The following is a 16,641-nucleotide window of genomic DNA, read 5'->3' as shown; positions in this document are numbered from 1 at the left end:
AAAACCACATTGAAAGCATTAGGTGGGGGATCTTTCAAACACTGGGTGCAGCATCTGGCAAAAGCCAACTGGTTGTTTAACACCCAAGGCTCCACTAATGGAGTTGGCCCTGCCCAATCTGAGCCTTTGCATAGAGTAAATGGAGACAAAGTCCCAGTGGTACATGTCAGAGGTTTGTTAGGGAAGACCGTGTGGATCAATTCTGCCTTGAGAACAGAAAAACCCATTCATGGGGTTGTTTTTGCTCAGGGACCATGTTGCACATGGTGGAAAATGCAAAAAGGTGGAAGAACATGATGTGTACCTTAGGTAGATCTGATTGTTGGGTGAGAACTGTGTGTAGATATCACTGTTTGCCGAATGTTACTACCATTGTCTGTGTATAGCTGCATATTGGATGTGTCATGTGTGTTGTTTGTAGAGTTAGAATATATATTAGCTGTAGTAGTAAACTGACGATATGGAGATAAGGGGTGGGATGTCCTAGGTTGACTATATGATGCTTTTATCCCCAATTGTCTTGTTCCGCTTATGCTAAATAATAAGTTTTGCACCTTTAAGATTTGTTCTAAAGAGTGAAGGGGGAAGAGAAGAAGTGCGCAATTTGTTTTCAGACATGGCACTCACTTCACATTCCTGCTCCTGGACTGTGTTGTCTGTGGATGGACAGACAGTGGGACAGAGCTCTCCTTTGTTTTAGCTCACTGAGGCAAAGAAGTTCCCTGGACTGTGGGGTTTTTTCCCTTTTCTTTGGAGCTGTTTAAACCTGCTCTGGACTGAACACCCAGAAGAACACCGACAGCTCGCACCTGTGGCCCACTGGGCCGGGTCTGGGCTGCAGCATTTCCAGCATGAGAGGGACTGATAAGAGACTGAGCCAAGCTGCAACCCAGGGAGGGGACTTTCTGCGTTTGTAATCTCTTTTGGAGCAGCAAGAGGCTTTATTGTTAAATATTGTTTAGGCTCTATTGTTTAATAAATAGGTTTTTCCCACTTTTCTCCAAGAAGGTATTTTCTCCCGAACCGGCTGGGGGGAGGGTTAGTTGAATCTGCTTTCCTAGACATGCCCCTTTGGGGGTTCTCTCCCAAAATTGCTCTGAACCAGGCCAAACAGAAAGACAGAAGACCTACTGAAAGATACTCACATGGTACCGACTGCTTCGGTCCCAGCATCACTAACAGGAACCCCAAGAGAGGGCAGGATCCAGACCATGGGCCAGCCTCGTACTCCAGCTTTTAACCCCTAGGCCTCCATGGGCTCCCTGGGGTGGGACTGCCAATTGCTTGTCCAATCAGAGTCAGGGTAGGCACCAGCTGCTGGTGTGTGATTGATTGACAGCTCAGCCAATCAGACCTGGGTTAACATCTCCCCTGCTGTGTGATTGACAGCTCTGCCAGGCCAGGGCTGGGGGCGGGGCTCTGTCCCACCACAAACCAAGGCCTGACTGGGCCCTGGCCCCACACGGGCATTCCGAGCATCCCAGTGTGTCTCAGGTCATCAATCTCATCCAGCCTCTGAAAGCAACCACTGTGACAGTACAGAACTTCACGGAACCAAGGGTCAGTTGTGACAATATGGGTCCAACGACACCACGGTGACACTGGGGAACCTCATGGAACTGTGGCTCAGTTGTGACAATGCAAATCCAAGGAAGCTACGGTGAGACTATGGAACCTTATGGAATCAAGAAGGCCATTTTGCAACTCAGGGGCCCTATAGAAGCAAGGGTCAGTGATCAAACAGTGGGGCCCATGGAAACAAGGAGCCATTGTGACACAGCAGGGCCGCATGGAGTCAAGGGATCCTTGTGACTCTGTGGGGGTTCATGAAACCAAAAAAACTTAGTGACATTGCAAGACTTAATGGAATCAAGGGGACCCTTGTGACGGTATTGGAACCATTAAAGAATGGGAACATGGAACAGGTTTGACTAGTTTGGCCTCCTTGGGACTGTCTGACAGATCCCACTGAATTAGACATGCCAAGGACCACTCCTATCTGGCTGTGAAGCACTGGGGCTCCGTAGTTTTTTTCCTATGGAAAAGACCTATCTTTCTTGTCTAGGCTCCAATGGCTGAAATTAGGATTCCACCTCTAAAATTCTGTATATTCAAGGATTACTCTCCAAAAAAATCTGCCAATACAGTCAAGTCTGACTAGCCTCAGCCTCTGGTGACTGCCTCTCATCTGGCCCTGCACCACTGGGGCTCACTTGTTTCCTTCCAATGGAGACCATTGTGTCACTGTGGGGTGTTGTGGAGCCAAAGAGCATTATTACACAGTAGGAACTTGTGGAACCAAGGAGATCAATGTGAAACTGTGAGTTCCATGGATCCAAGGGGCCATTGTGACACTGTGGAGTCTTGAGGAACCATGGAGACCATTGTGACACTTTGGGGTCCTCTGAAATGGAGGGGACATTGTGACACTGCAGGGTACCATGGATCCAGGGGATCATTGTGACATTTTAGAGCCTCATGGAACAAAGAACATCGTTGTTGCTCTGTTGGGCCACATGGTCCCAAGGGGTCAGTGCGAAGCAGCAGTGCGGTAGTTAGCCCAGCTGCAACTCAGAGTCAGACAGATTTTACCCCAAGAGTATTGGGCATGAGTTTCAAGCCCTGGGAATAATTTGTTTAGTTTAGAGTGAGATTGAGAGTTCCCCCATAAGCCTTTAGTGTTGCTATGCCAATTTATCCAAGTTCTACTACTATATTTGTTACTTGTTTCCCCTATAGGGTTATTGTTCTAGATTGTTCTACCCTCAAATGTATATGTTGTTACTTCCCCTTTTTCTCAGGTCTTAGGATCCTGCCCCTCATACTGTTCTCAATTTCTCCATGTTTATTTTTTTTTTAACCTGTTATTAAAGTTCCTTTTAAACAACTCTATTGATCCTGCTCCTTTTCATTTTCGGCGCTCTTGCCCTGAAGTCAGGAAACCAGAGAGGTTTCTCTCCGCCACCTTCATTGTCACATTTGGCACCCAAATAGGGACCATGACACTCAGGGCTCCCTGTGTCAGTCACGTGAGCTGGGGTTAGCTGATGGATAGGCCAGTGCTCGCCGGGATTTTGGATTATGCTGAGCCCGGTGGATCCATTGTTGCTTCAAAAGACCTTGCCCAGGATGGGCAGGAACCGTCCTATGACGGTTTCACCTGCATAGGATTGCAGGTGGGTTTGGGGAAATGCAAGACATTTATTGCCCATTTTCCCACTGTGTATTTACAATATGCACCCAAGTCCCATAATTGATTTAGGGTGTTCTGGTGGCTCTTCCCCATAAGGCAGAGAAAGAGAAAAATCAGCAGCCAGATGTCCAAAGTAGAAAGGAACATATATGGATGCTTAAATTCTCATTGATCATTACATATTATTTTCAAGGAATGAATTAAAATCAATCATGAGGTGGATCATTAAAAAATTTCCACATGCCTTTGCTGACGAAATCCATACCACTGAATTTTGGGACTCAGTGGGTTTTAAACAGTACAACCTTTCAATCAACAGCGACCCCATTGCACCCTGCGTGCTCCCCATCTTCCATACCATCCTTGACACCCTTCACCAACAAGCACTGTGCTGAAAACTCAACCCGTTCGTCACTCCTAACTCAGGACCTCCCTTCAAACCTGCCTTTCTCAGACCTTCCATGATTGTTCAAGATGGCAATGGCCACGCAGTCTTGTTGCACCATGCCCTGGAAACTAAAGAGAAAAGGAGCCTGAATGTGGCTCAGGAGCCCAACCATTCTCCCTCCATCTTGGCTCCTCCACTTCCTGCTACCACAACTTTCTCTTCCGCCCTGAACAAACCTCCAGACTCCATCCCAAAAACTGCGGGTCATGTCCCTACTGTCAATCATTCCATCTTCACTCTGGGCCATGCCTCCAGAACTCCACCCGGAAGTCCACCATCCTAAATCAAGACCCTTCCTCCCCAACACTTGACAAAATGGCAGTACCCCTTGCCTCATCCTCCAGCAACAATATAACCCACATGGTCAAGTATATTAAGGCCAGCTGTCACACTATTTCTAATCCAAATGTTTCTACTCCAAGTCATTCTTCCTCCCCAGAAGACACTTTGGACTCCTCAGAGCCATCTTGCCCCTCAACCCCAGAAGATCCCTAGGAAAGGATCCGGAAAGAAGCAGTTTAGGAAGGAGACTAGCAAATAGTCTCAAAACCCCTCATTGCCCCCGTATGTTATGAAAGAAGGGGGCATAATCCCAGGTATCAGCCATTGGTTTACAGGGAAATCAAGGATCGGTACAGGGCAGCTAAAGTCCATAGGAAGGACTTACCTTGTTTTAATGGCCGAATGAGGGCAATGTTTACATGTCTTATCCCCGTATGATTTAAAATGTATTATGACCATGTTTTTGTCACCTACAGAATACACCCTGTGGGAGGGAGAATGGAAGTGTTTACTGAATCAATTAATTGCAGACTGTGGTAATAATGAGGCAAGGACAGAATTGACAATCAACCATCCAGCTGGAGAAGGACAACACAGCCTACCAGATGATCAAGCAGCAGGTATGCCAAGAGAAGTATTGGATGATATCAAAGAGATGGCTTTGAAACCTTTGATCCAGGTATCGGATGGTAGCACGCCCAGTTTGAACCAGCTTGGGTGGCTGCAGCTAAAGGTTTAGGACAATCAGACCATCTTGGGTGCCTGTTAAGTAAGCAAACCAATGCTACCTCTCTCACATTGAGTGGCCTGCTCTGAGACATAGAGACCATCAGACATGCCACCTTACAGAACAGCGATAGAGTTTTTACTCTGAGCACATGGGCATGGCTGTGTAGACTCTGAGGGCATGTGTTGCATGAACCTCTCCAGCCACAGCGAGTCAATCCACAAGAGCATTCAAGTACTGAATGAAGAGTTCAAGAAGCTTCAAGTGGAAAAACAAAGAATGGGTCAATGAACTCTTCCAATCCAAGGAGCTAAAAGGTTGGATGATGTCTAGCTAAAACAGGACATTTAATTTTCTTAGCTGTTGTTGTATTGGTAATTGTCTCATGTTTGTTTGGATGCTTTTAGAAAGTCTTACAAAATTCTTTCAGTTCTATATCTGTTGTAAAACAGAAAGGGGGAAGATACCCAACACAGGCTCCTCATGGACTCCTTGGAGGAGAGAACTGGAGGTCAGGATGGCACAAAAACCTCTCAGAGACTCAGTGTGGGAAAGAAAATCCATAAAAGTACCAAAAAGTATTCTTAAATCCATAAAGTACATAAAAAACTTTCAGTATCTAAAGCCATTAATGAGCCCCACTGAGTGTCAGTACAAAGCTCTCAAGGGACTCGTTAAAGCAGATAACTGCGGCTGTGATTACACAAGCCTCTCACAGAGTCAGTATCAAAAGGGAAACATCAAGTACCTTAAAATAACTGAAGTACCCTGAAGTACTAATGAGCCCCACTGAGTGTTGTTACTGACAAAGCCTCTCCAGGGACTAATTAAAGCAGATAATTGGAGGCCATGATTGCACAAACTTCTCAGAGACTCCAAGGCAAAAGCAAAACCCAAAGTCCTTTCAAAAACCTGCAGTCCCTGGAAGAATAAAGGAGCCCCCAGAGCAATTCCTGGCCAAGGCTCCCCAGGGACTCCTTCCAGCAGATCCTTGAGGCCACTGGGATGTGGGCTAGGGGGGGATGCTGAGGGCAGGAGAATGGGCTGACAGTGCCCAGCCTGGCTGGGGCTGTGCCAGGAGGCACCAGTGCCTCAGGACAAGGTGTCTCCTCACAGCCCTTGGTGGCACAGACCCTCCTGTGCCCCAGGGCACCAAGACTTGCCTTCTCTTTGTCCCCCCCTGTCATCACTGCTTGCAGTTCTCTGCTCTGCCTTGAGCCTGGGGACACTTTCTCTGCCATGTCCCTCAGTGGGACCCATTAAAAGTCCAAGAAAGTTTGGAGTTGGATTCTGACTTGAAGTTCTGGAGAGGTTTCTTCAGCTCCCTCTCAGGAACTGATGTTCAGGGCCTGAGCACACAGCCCCAGAGGCTCATTAAAGTCCTTGTGCTGTGTCTGTGCTGCTGAGCTGGGTTGGGCTCCTGGCACAGAGGCAGCTCCTGGTAACCAAGCAGAGCTTCAAAAGCACATTTCTCTTGATGAGCAGCTCTTCTGCCAGCCCAGCAGGGCTGGGGCACTGCCTGCAGCCACCCTAGGCACAGCACAGAGGCACAGAGAGCTTCAATCAGTCAGGGCTGGGAAGGTGCTGAGAAGTGCCTGGGGCACAATCACTGCCAGCCCTTGGCACAGGAACCTCTGGCTGCAGGACAATGCAGCAGCAGCTCCTGGAGTGATCTCCTAAAGCTGGAACATCCCAATGCCTGCAGACCGTGTGAGTACCTTCTCTGATTGTCTCTTGTGCAGAGCAGCCAGGGGTGCCCAGGGCTGTCCTGCAGCCCAGGGCGCTGTTCTGGGGCAGGGACTCTGCTGCCTGCCAGGGACAGCTCTCAGCCAGCCCTGGCAGCTGCTCCCAGCACTGGGGGACAAGATCTGGGTGGGAGGAGACAGCTGGTAAGGCTTGGAAGTGTTCTTCTTGTATGGTGGGGATGCTGCATTGTTCAGGACTGCTCCCAGCATGGCATTTAACTGCATGACATTTCCAAGTAGATTATACAGGGATCGGAGAATGGCAGGGGCTGCTTAAAAGCGAAAATCCTGCTTTTTTAATCTACTGCTCTGGGTTGCCTTGATGGGAAACAGATATTGATCTCTCACTCCAGTATGAGAAAAAAATTTTTTTCTCAGATCTTACTAAACCAGGCAGTGACAGAAATCTGAACAAGACCCTTTAGAGGCAGCATCAGTGTAGCTTTTACAGACTCCTCAGGGTTGCTCTGACTTTGCCATTAGAGCCTGCAAAGCCAGAGATGCTCCTGGGAAGAGCCAGAGCTGGGAGGGGTCTGCAGGGCAGAGCTGAGCCCCCAGGGCTGGACTGGGCTCTGGCAGCACTGGCAGGGCCCAGCCCTGGGCACAGGGAAGCAGCTGCTGGCAGGGACAGCTCCAGGCAGCAGAGCCCTGGGCAGGCAGTGGGGAGAAAGTGCCCCCAAGCTGTGTTAGGATATTTAAAGTCCTCTCCAAACCCAACTATTCCATGGTTACTTTTCTTACAGATCCCCATACCTAGGCGCAGCAAATGTCCAACAGCAGCTCCATCAGGCACTTCCTCCTGCTGGCATTGGCAGACACACGACAACTGCAGCTCCTGCACTTCTGCCTCTTGCTGGGCATCTCCCTGGCTGCCCTCCTGGGCAACGGCCTCATCATCAGCGCCGTAGCCTGCGGCCACCATCTGCACACGCCCATGTTCTTCTTCCTGCTCAACCTGGCCCTCAGCGACCTGGGCACCATCTGCACCACTGTCCCCAAACCATGCACAATTCCCTCTGGGACACCAGGGATGTGTCCTACACAGGATGTGCTGCTCAGCTCTTTTTCTTTCTCTTCTTCATCTCAGCAGAGTATTTCCTCCTGACCCTCATGACCTACGACCGCTACGTGTCCATCTGCAAACCCCTGCACTACGGGACCCTCCTGGGCGGCAGAGCTTGTGCCCACATGGCAGCAGCTGCCTGGGCCGGTGCCTTCCTCTATTCACTGCTGCACACAGCCAATACACTTTCCCTGCCCCTGTGCCATGGCAATGCCCTGGGCCAGTTCTTCCGTGAAATCCCACAGATCCTCAAGCTCTCCTGCTCCAAATCCTACCTCAGGGAGCTTGAGCTTCTTGCTGTAAGTGTCTGTGTAGTCTCAAGCTGCTTTGTGTTCATTGTTTTCTCCTATGTGCAGATCTTCAGGGCTGTGCTGAGGATCCCCTCTGAGCAGGGACGGCACAAAGCCTTTTCCACCTGCCTCCCTCACCTGGTTGTGGTCTCCCTGTTTATCAGCACTGGTATATTTTCCTACCTAAAGCCCCCCTCCATGTCCTCTCCATCCCTGGATCTGACCCTGTCAGTTCTGTATTCAGTAGTGACTCCAGCCCTGAACCCCCTCATCTACAGCCTGAGGAACCAGGAGCTCAAGGCTGCCGTGAGGAGACTGATGGCTTTATGCATTCAGAAAGACTAAATTAGATGACAGTTTTTGCAAATCACTTGTAATAAAAGTCATCTTAGATAGCTCTTGTTGGTTTTCTTGCTGGTGTTTTTTTTTCCCCTTGATTATAGTTTTTTCATATTTTCCAAAAGAAAATTCACAGTTCGTTCCATTTCACATTTTGTGTATCTCAAGAGTTCCTGTGGCCACAGACTGTGTCAATGAGGGGCTGCAATCTTGGTGGCTTTAAAGGAACTAAAGGATCTCCCAGCCAAGTTTTCTGCAGAGATGCCCTTTTGCTGCCTTCTCTGGAGCTGCAGCAGCACTGTCTGTGTGCAGAGCTGGGGGCAGATCAGTGCTGGCCCAGCAGCTGTGCCCAGCAGCAGCAGCACTTGGTGTTGCCAGTGCTGCTGCCGTGGCCCTGCCCCGCTGCCCTGGTGGCACTGGTCTTGCTTCAGGGCCTGAATGCTCTCGGGGCCGGGCACAGTCCTGGGGGTGGCAGTGCCGGGGCTGGAGCAGGGACAGGCCATGGGCAGTGCTGGGGCAGCGCTGACGCCTCAGCCCAGGGCCTGGGGGCTCCAGGCTCCTTGCCCAGGCTCTCTCAAGAACACACCCAGGCCAATGCTAAGCACAGAAAACCCCCGTGAGCAGCCCCAGGCTGGCTGAGGGCAGGCTGGGGGCAAACAGCATGGCTGGGGCTCTGCAAGGGCCCTGGGGCAGACGGGAAGGAGCAGCAGAGCAGGGGCTGATCCATCCCCAGTGCACTGCACAGCCCAGGGCAGTGTCCCAGAGCGTCCTCATGGAGCTGCCAACAACATCCCCCCTCTGCAGCCCTGGCCTGTCTCCCAGCTCACACAGGTGTCCCATCCTTGCAGGCACAGACACGGCAGCACTGGCTCAGCAGCCCCTGTTTGCATTGCACAGAGCAGGGGGAGCACCCCCATGCTGTTGCTGTTGGGGACATGAACCTGAGGGAGCACAAATGCCATCAGCCCCTGGGGCCAGCAAGGGCTGGGGGACAGCAGGGAAACCACTAAGCTTTGTCCTGGCTTCTGCAGTCATCCAGGAAGTTTGTTCCCATCAGCTGGGAGCTTCCTGTCCCACTGCAGATGCTGTTGTTCAGAGCCAGGGCTGCCTGGAAGCCACCCCCAAACTGCCCTGAGAATTTTCTTTGCTTCATCTTTGCTTTCTTTGCTCCTCCCTTGTACAGATTTCTTCTTTTTGCTCAGCCCTGTCCCCTCTCCCTCTCCCAGCACAGCACGTCCCCTGGCTGCAGGACAACTCCTCTGCCAACGTTGTCCTGCTGGGAATGCACTGGGAGGATCTCCTTCCCCTTCCCTCTGGCATAGAGGCAAATCCCATCCTCTCCTTATCCTTCCACTCCCAGACAAGAAGCTGAGCATGAAGACCACAGAGGACAAATCTCCTTGGCAGAACCTCATGGAAGAGGCAGTTTTGAGTGACTCCACAGTGCAGAATTCCAACAGGGAGGAATATCCCCAGAGATCCTGCAGGAGGAGGGGCTGCAAACCCAGCCCAGGGGGCTCTGAGGATGAAAAGACCCACCCTGAGCCAGCAAGGTCGACAGAGCTTCCAACAGAGCTCAGAGCTGATGGCCCAGGAGCAGCTTCATGATGGGGAGAAGTCCTACAAGTGCTTGGAGTATGGAAAGAGCTTCAGGCACAGCAGCATCGTGATCAGCCCCCAGATGATGCACACTGGGGAATGGCCCTATGAATGTGGGGAATGTGGGAAGGGCTTCAGCCACAGATCCACCCTTGTCATTCACCAATGCATCCACATTGGAGAGAGACCCTATGAGTGTCCTGAGTGTCAGAAGAGGTTTCGCACCAGCTCCAGTCTCTACAAGCACCAGCAGATTCACAGGGATGAATGGCCCTTCCTCTGCCCCGACTGGCCTTCAAGCACAACTCCACTCTCGTCACCCACCAGCGCATCCACACTGGGGAGAGGCCCTACGAGTGTCCCCAGTGTGGGAAGAGCTTCACCAGCAGCTTTCACTTTACCAGACACCAACGAAGGCACCAGTAAAATAAGCCCTGCACATGCCCCAACTGCAGAAGAGTTTCATGCACTGCTCCAGTTTTATCCCCCATTGGAGACCCCATGTTGGGAAGAGCCATGGTCATCAATGTTCCCTATGATCCATGCTGGGAAGACACCTGTCCCTTTTGTTGCCTCTGACAATTACATGACATGGAATTGGAGAACATGAGGGTCTGGCAATGGCCGTGTCATTACATTCACCACCACCAGAGGTCATTTCCAGAGGCAGGAAAGAGACTCTTTCTCTCGCCAGGGAGAAGGGCATTCTTTCTAGACAGGAGGAAATACGTTGCCAGGAAGAGCTAGTTTTTGATGTTGTAGTTTTCTCTGTAAATAATTTTACTTATCCCTTCTGTTATCAATATCATTTTTGTTCCATTTGTTCCTTATCTCATTGCTGTTCCCAATAAATTGTTCTTATCCCAGCCTGGGATCATTGCCTTTTGTGCTTTCCAGGGGAGGTGGGAGGGCAGCGAGGGCAGCGCAGTTTTAGTGGGAGCAGGAAATTGAAGAATAGCATTCCTGAACCCCAGCCCGTGGAAACCAAGCATCCCAGCTGGTTCCAGTCCTGGTGGCCATGGCAACAGCCTTGAGAGTGGGTCCCTGGCTGGGGCTGTGGGAACCTCTTCCCTCTGGTGCCCAGGGACAGGAGTGGAGGGAACGGCTGCAGCTGAGTTGGGGCAGACTCAGGTTGGATGTCAGGAAAAGGTTTTTGCCCAGAGGCTGCTGGGGCCCTGCCCAGGCTCCCCAGGGAAGGGTCCCAGCTCCAGGGCTCTCTGAGCTGCAGCAGCGTTTGGACAGCGCTGCCAGGCCCGGGCTGGCATTGTTGGGGTGTCCTGTGCAGGGCCAGCAGTTGGACTGGAGGATCCTGATGGGTCCCTCCCAGCTCAGCCAGTTCTGTGGTTCTGGGATCCCATGAGCCTGGGGATGGGGCTGCCAATGGTTGCCATGGCAACGGGCTCTGGCTGCAGGCCTGAGCTGGTGTCCATGGCAACCACCCCGGCATGGGGTATCCATGGAGCTGCGGAGGGACTGACCATAGCAACATGGGGCTGGTGGTGGTTGCCATGGAAACTGACCATAGCAACAGGGGGCTGGTGATGGTTGCTTGCTAAGGATCAGATTTGTCACAGGCCCTCAGAGGGGTTCCATGGGGACTTTGCAAGAGTCTCCAGGCTGTTCAAGAGCTGGAATGTCCCAGGCACAGACAGGAGCTCCATGGAGACCTGCCAGGCATTTCTGGGATGGTAAAGAGCCCTGTGGTCAGAGGTAGTCACAGCCATTCCATGGTGACATCCCGGGGACCTTGGGCTGCAAAGGCACCGATCTGTCACAGACACTCACGGGGGCTCCACGATGACATCCCAGGAGTCCCCAGGCTGCCAAAAAGCTGCGATGTCCCAGACACTCACAGGGGTTCCTGTCATGGGCACAGTGGGAGCTTCAGGCAAAGTTTATTAGAGAAGCTCCGCTTGGGTCACAAGGTGCAGAAAGGATTCCCAATAGCCCCCATAGATCTCCAAATGTCATTGTTAAATCAGAGATGACACAGACTCAGATCAGAAGGCTAAAGGCTAAAAGCCACCCTTTTTTCAATCCTCTTCTTTTATACCTTAGTTTGCTACACATGGACCTCATTGGTCATTTAATCAACACATTTCATATGACTGGCTAATTAAGACAACATTCTTCATTAAACAACTGTGGTGGTTTGACCAAGAAGAAGTGAGAATTCTGAGACGCTGTAGTCAAACCAATGAGTGCTCAAATTTTGATATTAACACCTAGTGTAGCCAGTGGGGTTTGGACACACCTCTGATAACAACAGGAGTTAAAAGCAGAGCTTCAGCCCTGAGAAGCTCTCTTAGAACTTCGAGAGAAAGAGGTCGGATCGCCCTCCCTCGTCTAGCAGCAGCAGCTGGGCGGGGAAAGGGCAGCCATGTGGTAGGCCTGGGCCTGGACAGAGATGGGGGGTGAGGAGGCCCTTGAGGATGGAAGGGTAGAGGAGCCCCAAGAGACCTCGGGCAGCCACCCCCCCCCCCCCTTCCGCCAGGAGAGAGAGAGGGAGAGCCGGCGACAACGAATGTAATAGCAGCCGGCCAGAAAAGAGAAAGAAGGGGGGGGAAGTACAGCGAAGAAGTGCCGGCCGGAGCAGCAGTGAGTGTGAGAGTGCCAGAGCTCTGAGACAGGCAGAGACTGAAATTTTTAACCCCTTTCTTTCATAATTGAAACCTCGCAAAAATGCTGATCCTCCTCAAAACTATATAAGAAGACAGACAAGAGATGAGATAACAAAGACCTAGCCCGAAAAAAGCACAGAAGACTAGCTGAATAGAGAGAGAAATGATTAGAGTAGCCTTTTAGCTAGACTTTTCTTGTGTAGCCAGAAACTGAACCAGTTTTATTCCTGTAACACAGAAACTGCACTTAAAGAGAAGCAGTGTCTCAAAACCAAAAAAATTCATTGTGGGGACCCCTCAGCCCCAGAAAGTTAAAAAAAATAAGAGAAACAGATGTCCCAAAGCAGAAACTGTGCCTTTTTAGAGTAAGACAAAGCATCCTTAAAAAACAACCCTAAAAGCAGCTCTAGTCCATGCACAGTAGTGAGAGCACTAAGCATAAAAAGAAAATGTCACAAGCAGCAAAAAAACTTTCCGGGCGGCGCCGAGTGACATAAAAGCACACGAGGTTTCAGCGTGTTTCCAAAAACAGCCTATAGTGCAAAAAAGACTCTTCTCCTCTTCATAGACTAAAATTTGAGTATTCTAAAATGTAGTGCCAAGCTAAACAGTTAATAATTTAAAAGAATGTATCGGATTGGGAAATTTTTAGTAGTAGAGAAGAAGAAAGTGCTTTTTTGTAAAGTTTTCAATTTTTTTCCCTTATAAGTTTTTCCTTCTTTTCCTATAGTTTAAGTAATAAAGTTTTCTTTATGTTTAACCTAGAGCCTACTTTGCTTATTCCTAGTCACATCTCACAACAAACACCAAAAAGAAAATATTCTCATAAGAGCACTAACTCTGTACCAAACCCAAACCATAACAACAACTTTATGGAAAAAACAACCTATTATAAATATTGTCAAGGTGCCAGTTATTGATGTTTGTTTTACATTCAGCCTTTGTGAGGGCTTTCTGGATGTGGGAAACCCTCCTGTAGCAGTTCTGTGCCAGGTAAAAGGAGATGCACAGGACTTTTTTGGTCTTCGGCTTCTTGTTTATTGTTATCTTCTCTAAAGTTTTGCATGCTGTGCATACCAGGCTAAGCACGCTAGATAAACACCTCAACATGGCTCTAAAATGTACGGTTTCAAGGTCTTTTAAAGTTGTCTCACCCAATTAACTCTTAAAATGTATATTATTTCTACTTATCTACCAATTACTCATCCCTTGACTGTCCACCTAACCTCTACACTGTGCTTTCCTTGACCAATGACCCTGTGCCACCAACACTGCAGAACATGGAGTAGATGAAGAAGATGAAATGGACTACATCCAAATTCCTCCATCTTGCTTCTTATCTACATCATATTAAAAATCCCAAGACCTAAATTTCTCACCCAAGGCACATGCTATACTACCCTCTAATCTTTTTTGGACTTTGGTAAATTCTAATCTGTCTCAAAGTCCTGGAAGTCCTCTCCATGGGGGATGGTTAAAGGCAGCGTTTCTCTGGGGGTCAGGACCCCTCAGGGCAGACAGAGAAATATTCCCTGTGCCCTAGATTCCCACATATTTACCCTAAAATCCTTTAACCCTTAACTTGCGAAGTTACCAAAAATGTTCCAGGTAAGTAGGATTACAAGGAGAAGAAATAGAGAACAAGAGAAAGACAGAAGATCCATAGAACAACACACACATAGGTACCAACTGCTGGGGTTCCAGCATCACCGGCAGAGAAACCCCGAGAGAAGACAGTATCCAGACCCTGGGCTGGCCTCGTGCCCTGGCTTTTAACCCCCTGGTCCTTCATGGGCCCACCCCTGGGTTGGGACTGCCAGTTGCTTGTCCAATCAGAGCCAGGGTAGACACCAGCTGCTAGTGTGTGATTGATTGATTGATTGATTAACATCTGGGCTAATCAGAGCTGGGTTAGCACAGCTCCTGATGTGTGACTGACAGCTCTGCCAGACCAGGGCTGGGGGCAGGGCTCTGTCCCACCGCAAACCTGACCCGGCCCTGGCCCCAAACGGGCATTCCGAGCATCCCAAGGTGCCTTGGGACATTGTTCTCATGCAGTCTCTGACAGCAACCACGGTGACAGTACGGAACCTCATGGAACCAAGGGTCAGTTGTGACAGTGCAGGTCCAAGGACACCACAGTGACACTACAGAACCACATGGAACCAAGGAACCATGGTGACACTGTGGTGCCTCATGGAATCAAGGAGACCATTGTGAAACTTGGGGGCCCCAAGGAACCAAGAGTCCATGGTGACCTTGTGCAGCCCATAGTGTCACAAAGGAGCCCCTGTGACACAGCGAGGGCGCATAGAGCCGAGGGGCCATGGTGACACATCAGAGCTTTGTGGAACCAGGAAGCCATTGTGACATTTCAAGGCCTCATGGGAGCACAGGGCCATTGTGACACTACAGGATCAAGGGGAACATTGTGACACTCCAGGGCCTCATGGAACCAAGGAGACCATTGTGACACTGTGGTGTCCCATGAAACCAAGAGAACATGGAACAGGTCTGGCTGGCTGGGCCTCCTAGGGACCACCTGACAGGTCTGGCTGACCTTGGCATGTCGAGGGCTGCTTCTCATCAACTCCTGAAGCACTGGGGCTCTTGGCTTTCCTTCCTATGGGAGAGAACTGTCCTTCTCCTCCAGGAGATCATGGCCAAAATTTGAATACCTCCTCCAAATTTCCATATATGCACAGATTGTTCTCAGATGAAATCTGCCATCAGAGACAGGTCTGCCTGCCTTGGCCACCCAGGCGCCAACTCTCATCTGCCGTTGAAACCCTGGGACCATGTGCTTTTCTTGCTTAGGGGAAAATAACATCCATCTCGACCAGGTGCTCATGGCCAAAATTGAGAATCTGCCTCCAGAATTCCCAATATCCAAGGATAGCTCCCAGAGAAAAGCTGCCAGGACTGACAAATCTGGCAGGCCTTGTCTTCCTGAGGGCTGGCACTCAACTGCCTCTGAAACACTGGGTCTCTGTGCTTTCCTTCCTAATGAAAACTCTTATTTCTGTCCAGGCACCCACAGCCAAAATTGATGTTCCACCTCCAAAATGCCCTATGTCCAAGGAGAGTTCCTAGATGAAAGGTGCCAGGACAGCCAGGTCTGGCTGTGTTGGTCTAAGGGTGGCCACCTCTCATCTTCTTCCAAAACACTTACACTTGGCATTTTTCTTTCCTATTGGTAAAAACCATCCATCCTGACCCGGTGCCCATAGCCAAACCTGGAATTCTACCTCCAAAACACCGTACATCCAAGGATTGCTCCCAAATGAAAGCCAGACAGGTCTAGCTGCCCTTGCCGCTTGGGAGCTGTCCCTCACCTGCCTCAAAACACTGTGCTTGATGCTTTCCTTCCTATGGAAAAGAACCATCCTTCTTCTCAAGGAGTCCAAGTTCAAAATTGAGATTTCTCCTCTGATATCCAAGGACTCCTCCATGACAGAAGTTGCCATGACAATCAGGCTTGGCTGGCTTGGGAGCCAGGACAGGAGCCACCTGTCTCCTCTTTTGCCTTTGAAACACTTGGGCTCCATGCTTTCCTTCCTATGAAAAAGAACTGTTGTTCTTCTCTACAAAGAAATGGCCAAAATTGGGATTCCACCTCCCAAATTCCCTATATCCAAGGGTTGCTTTCATACAAAAGCAACTAGAACAGAGAGGTCTGGCTGACCTAGGCCTCTAATGGCCACCTTTCGTTGGCCCCTCAAATATCAGCGTTCCCTGCTTTCCTTCCTATGTAAAAGAACCATGCTTCTCCTCGAGGTGTCCATGTCTGAAATTGGGATTCCACCTCCAAAGCTCCCTATACCAAGTGTTGCTCCCAGGTAAATCTGTCAATACCATCAAGTCTGGCTGGCCTTGGCCTCTGGTGGCTGCTCCTGCAACACTGGGGCTGGGTTCTTTCCTTGCGAAAGAAGGAAGATCCCTGGGACACTCTGCGGACCTCATGAAACCAAGGGGATCATTGTGGCCCCACTGGAGCCCATGGAACCAAGGGGATCATTGTGGCACCACTGGAGCCCATGGAACCAAGGGGATCATTGTGGCACCGCTGGAGCCCATGTAACCAAGGGGATCATTGTGGCACCACTAGGGCCCATGGAACCAAGGGGATCATTGTGGCACCACTAGGGCCCATGGAACCAAAGGGCCATGGTGACACAGTGAGGCTTCATGGAACCCAGAGACCATTATGACTCTGTGGGGCCTGATGGAACCATGGAGACCATTGTGATCCTTCAGGGCCTGGTGTCACCAAAGGGGAATTATGACACCTCAGGGCCTCATGGAAGCAATGGACCATTGGGACACTGCGGGGC

Source organism: Zonotrichia albicollis, unplaced genomic scaffold (genome assembly GCF_047830755.1).
Source record: "Zonotrichia albicollis isolate bZonAlb1 unplaced genomic scaffold, bZonAlb1.hap1 Scaffold_254, whole genome shotgun sequence".
Classification (NCBI taxonomy): Eukaryota; Metazoa; Chordata; class Aves; order Passeriformes; family Passerellidae; genus Zonotrichia; species Zonotrichia albicollis.
This window is presented reverse-complemented; position numbering follows the sequence as displayed.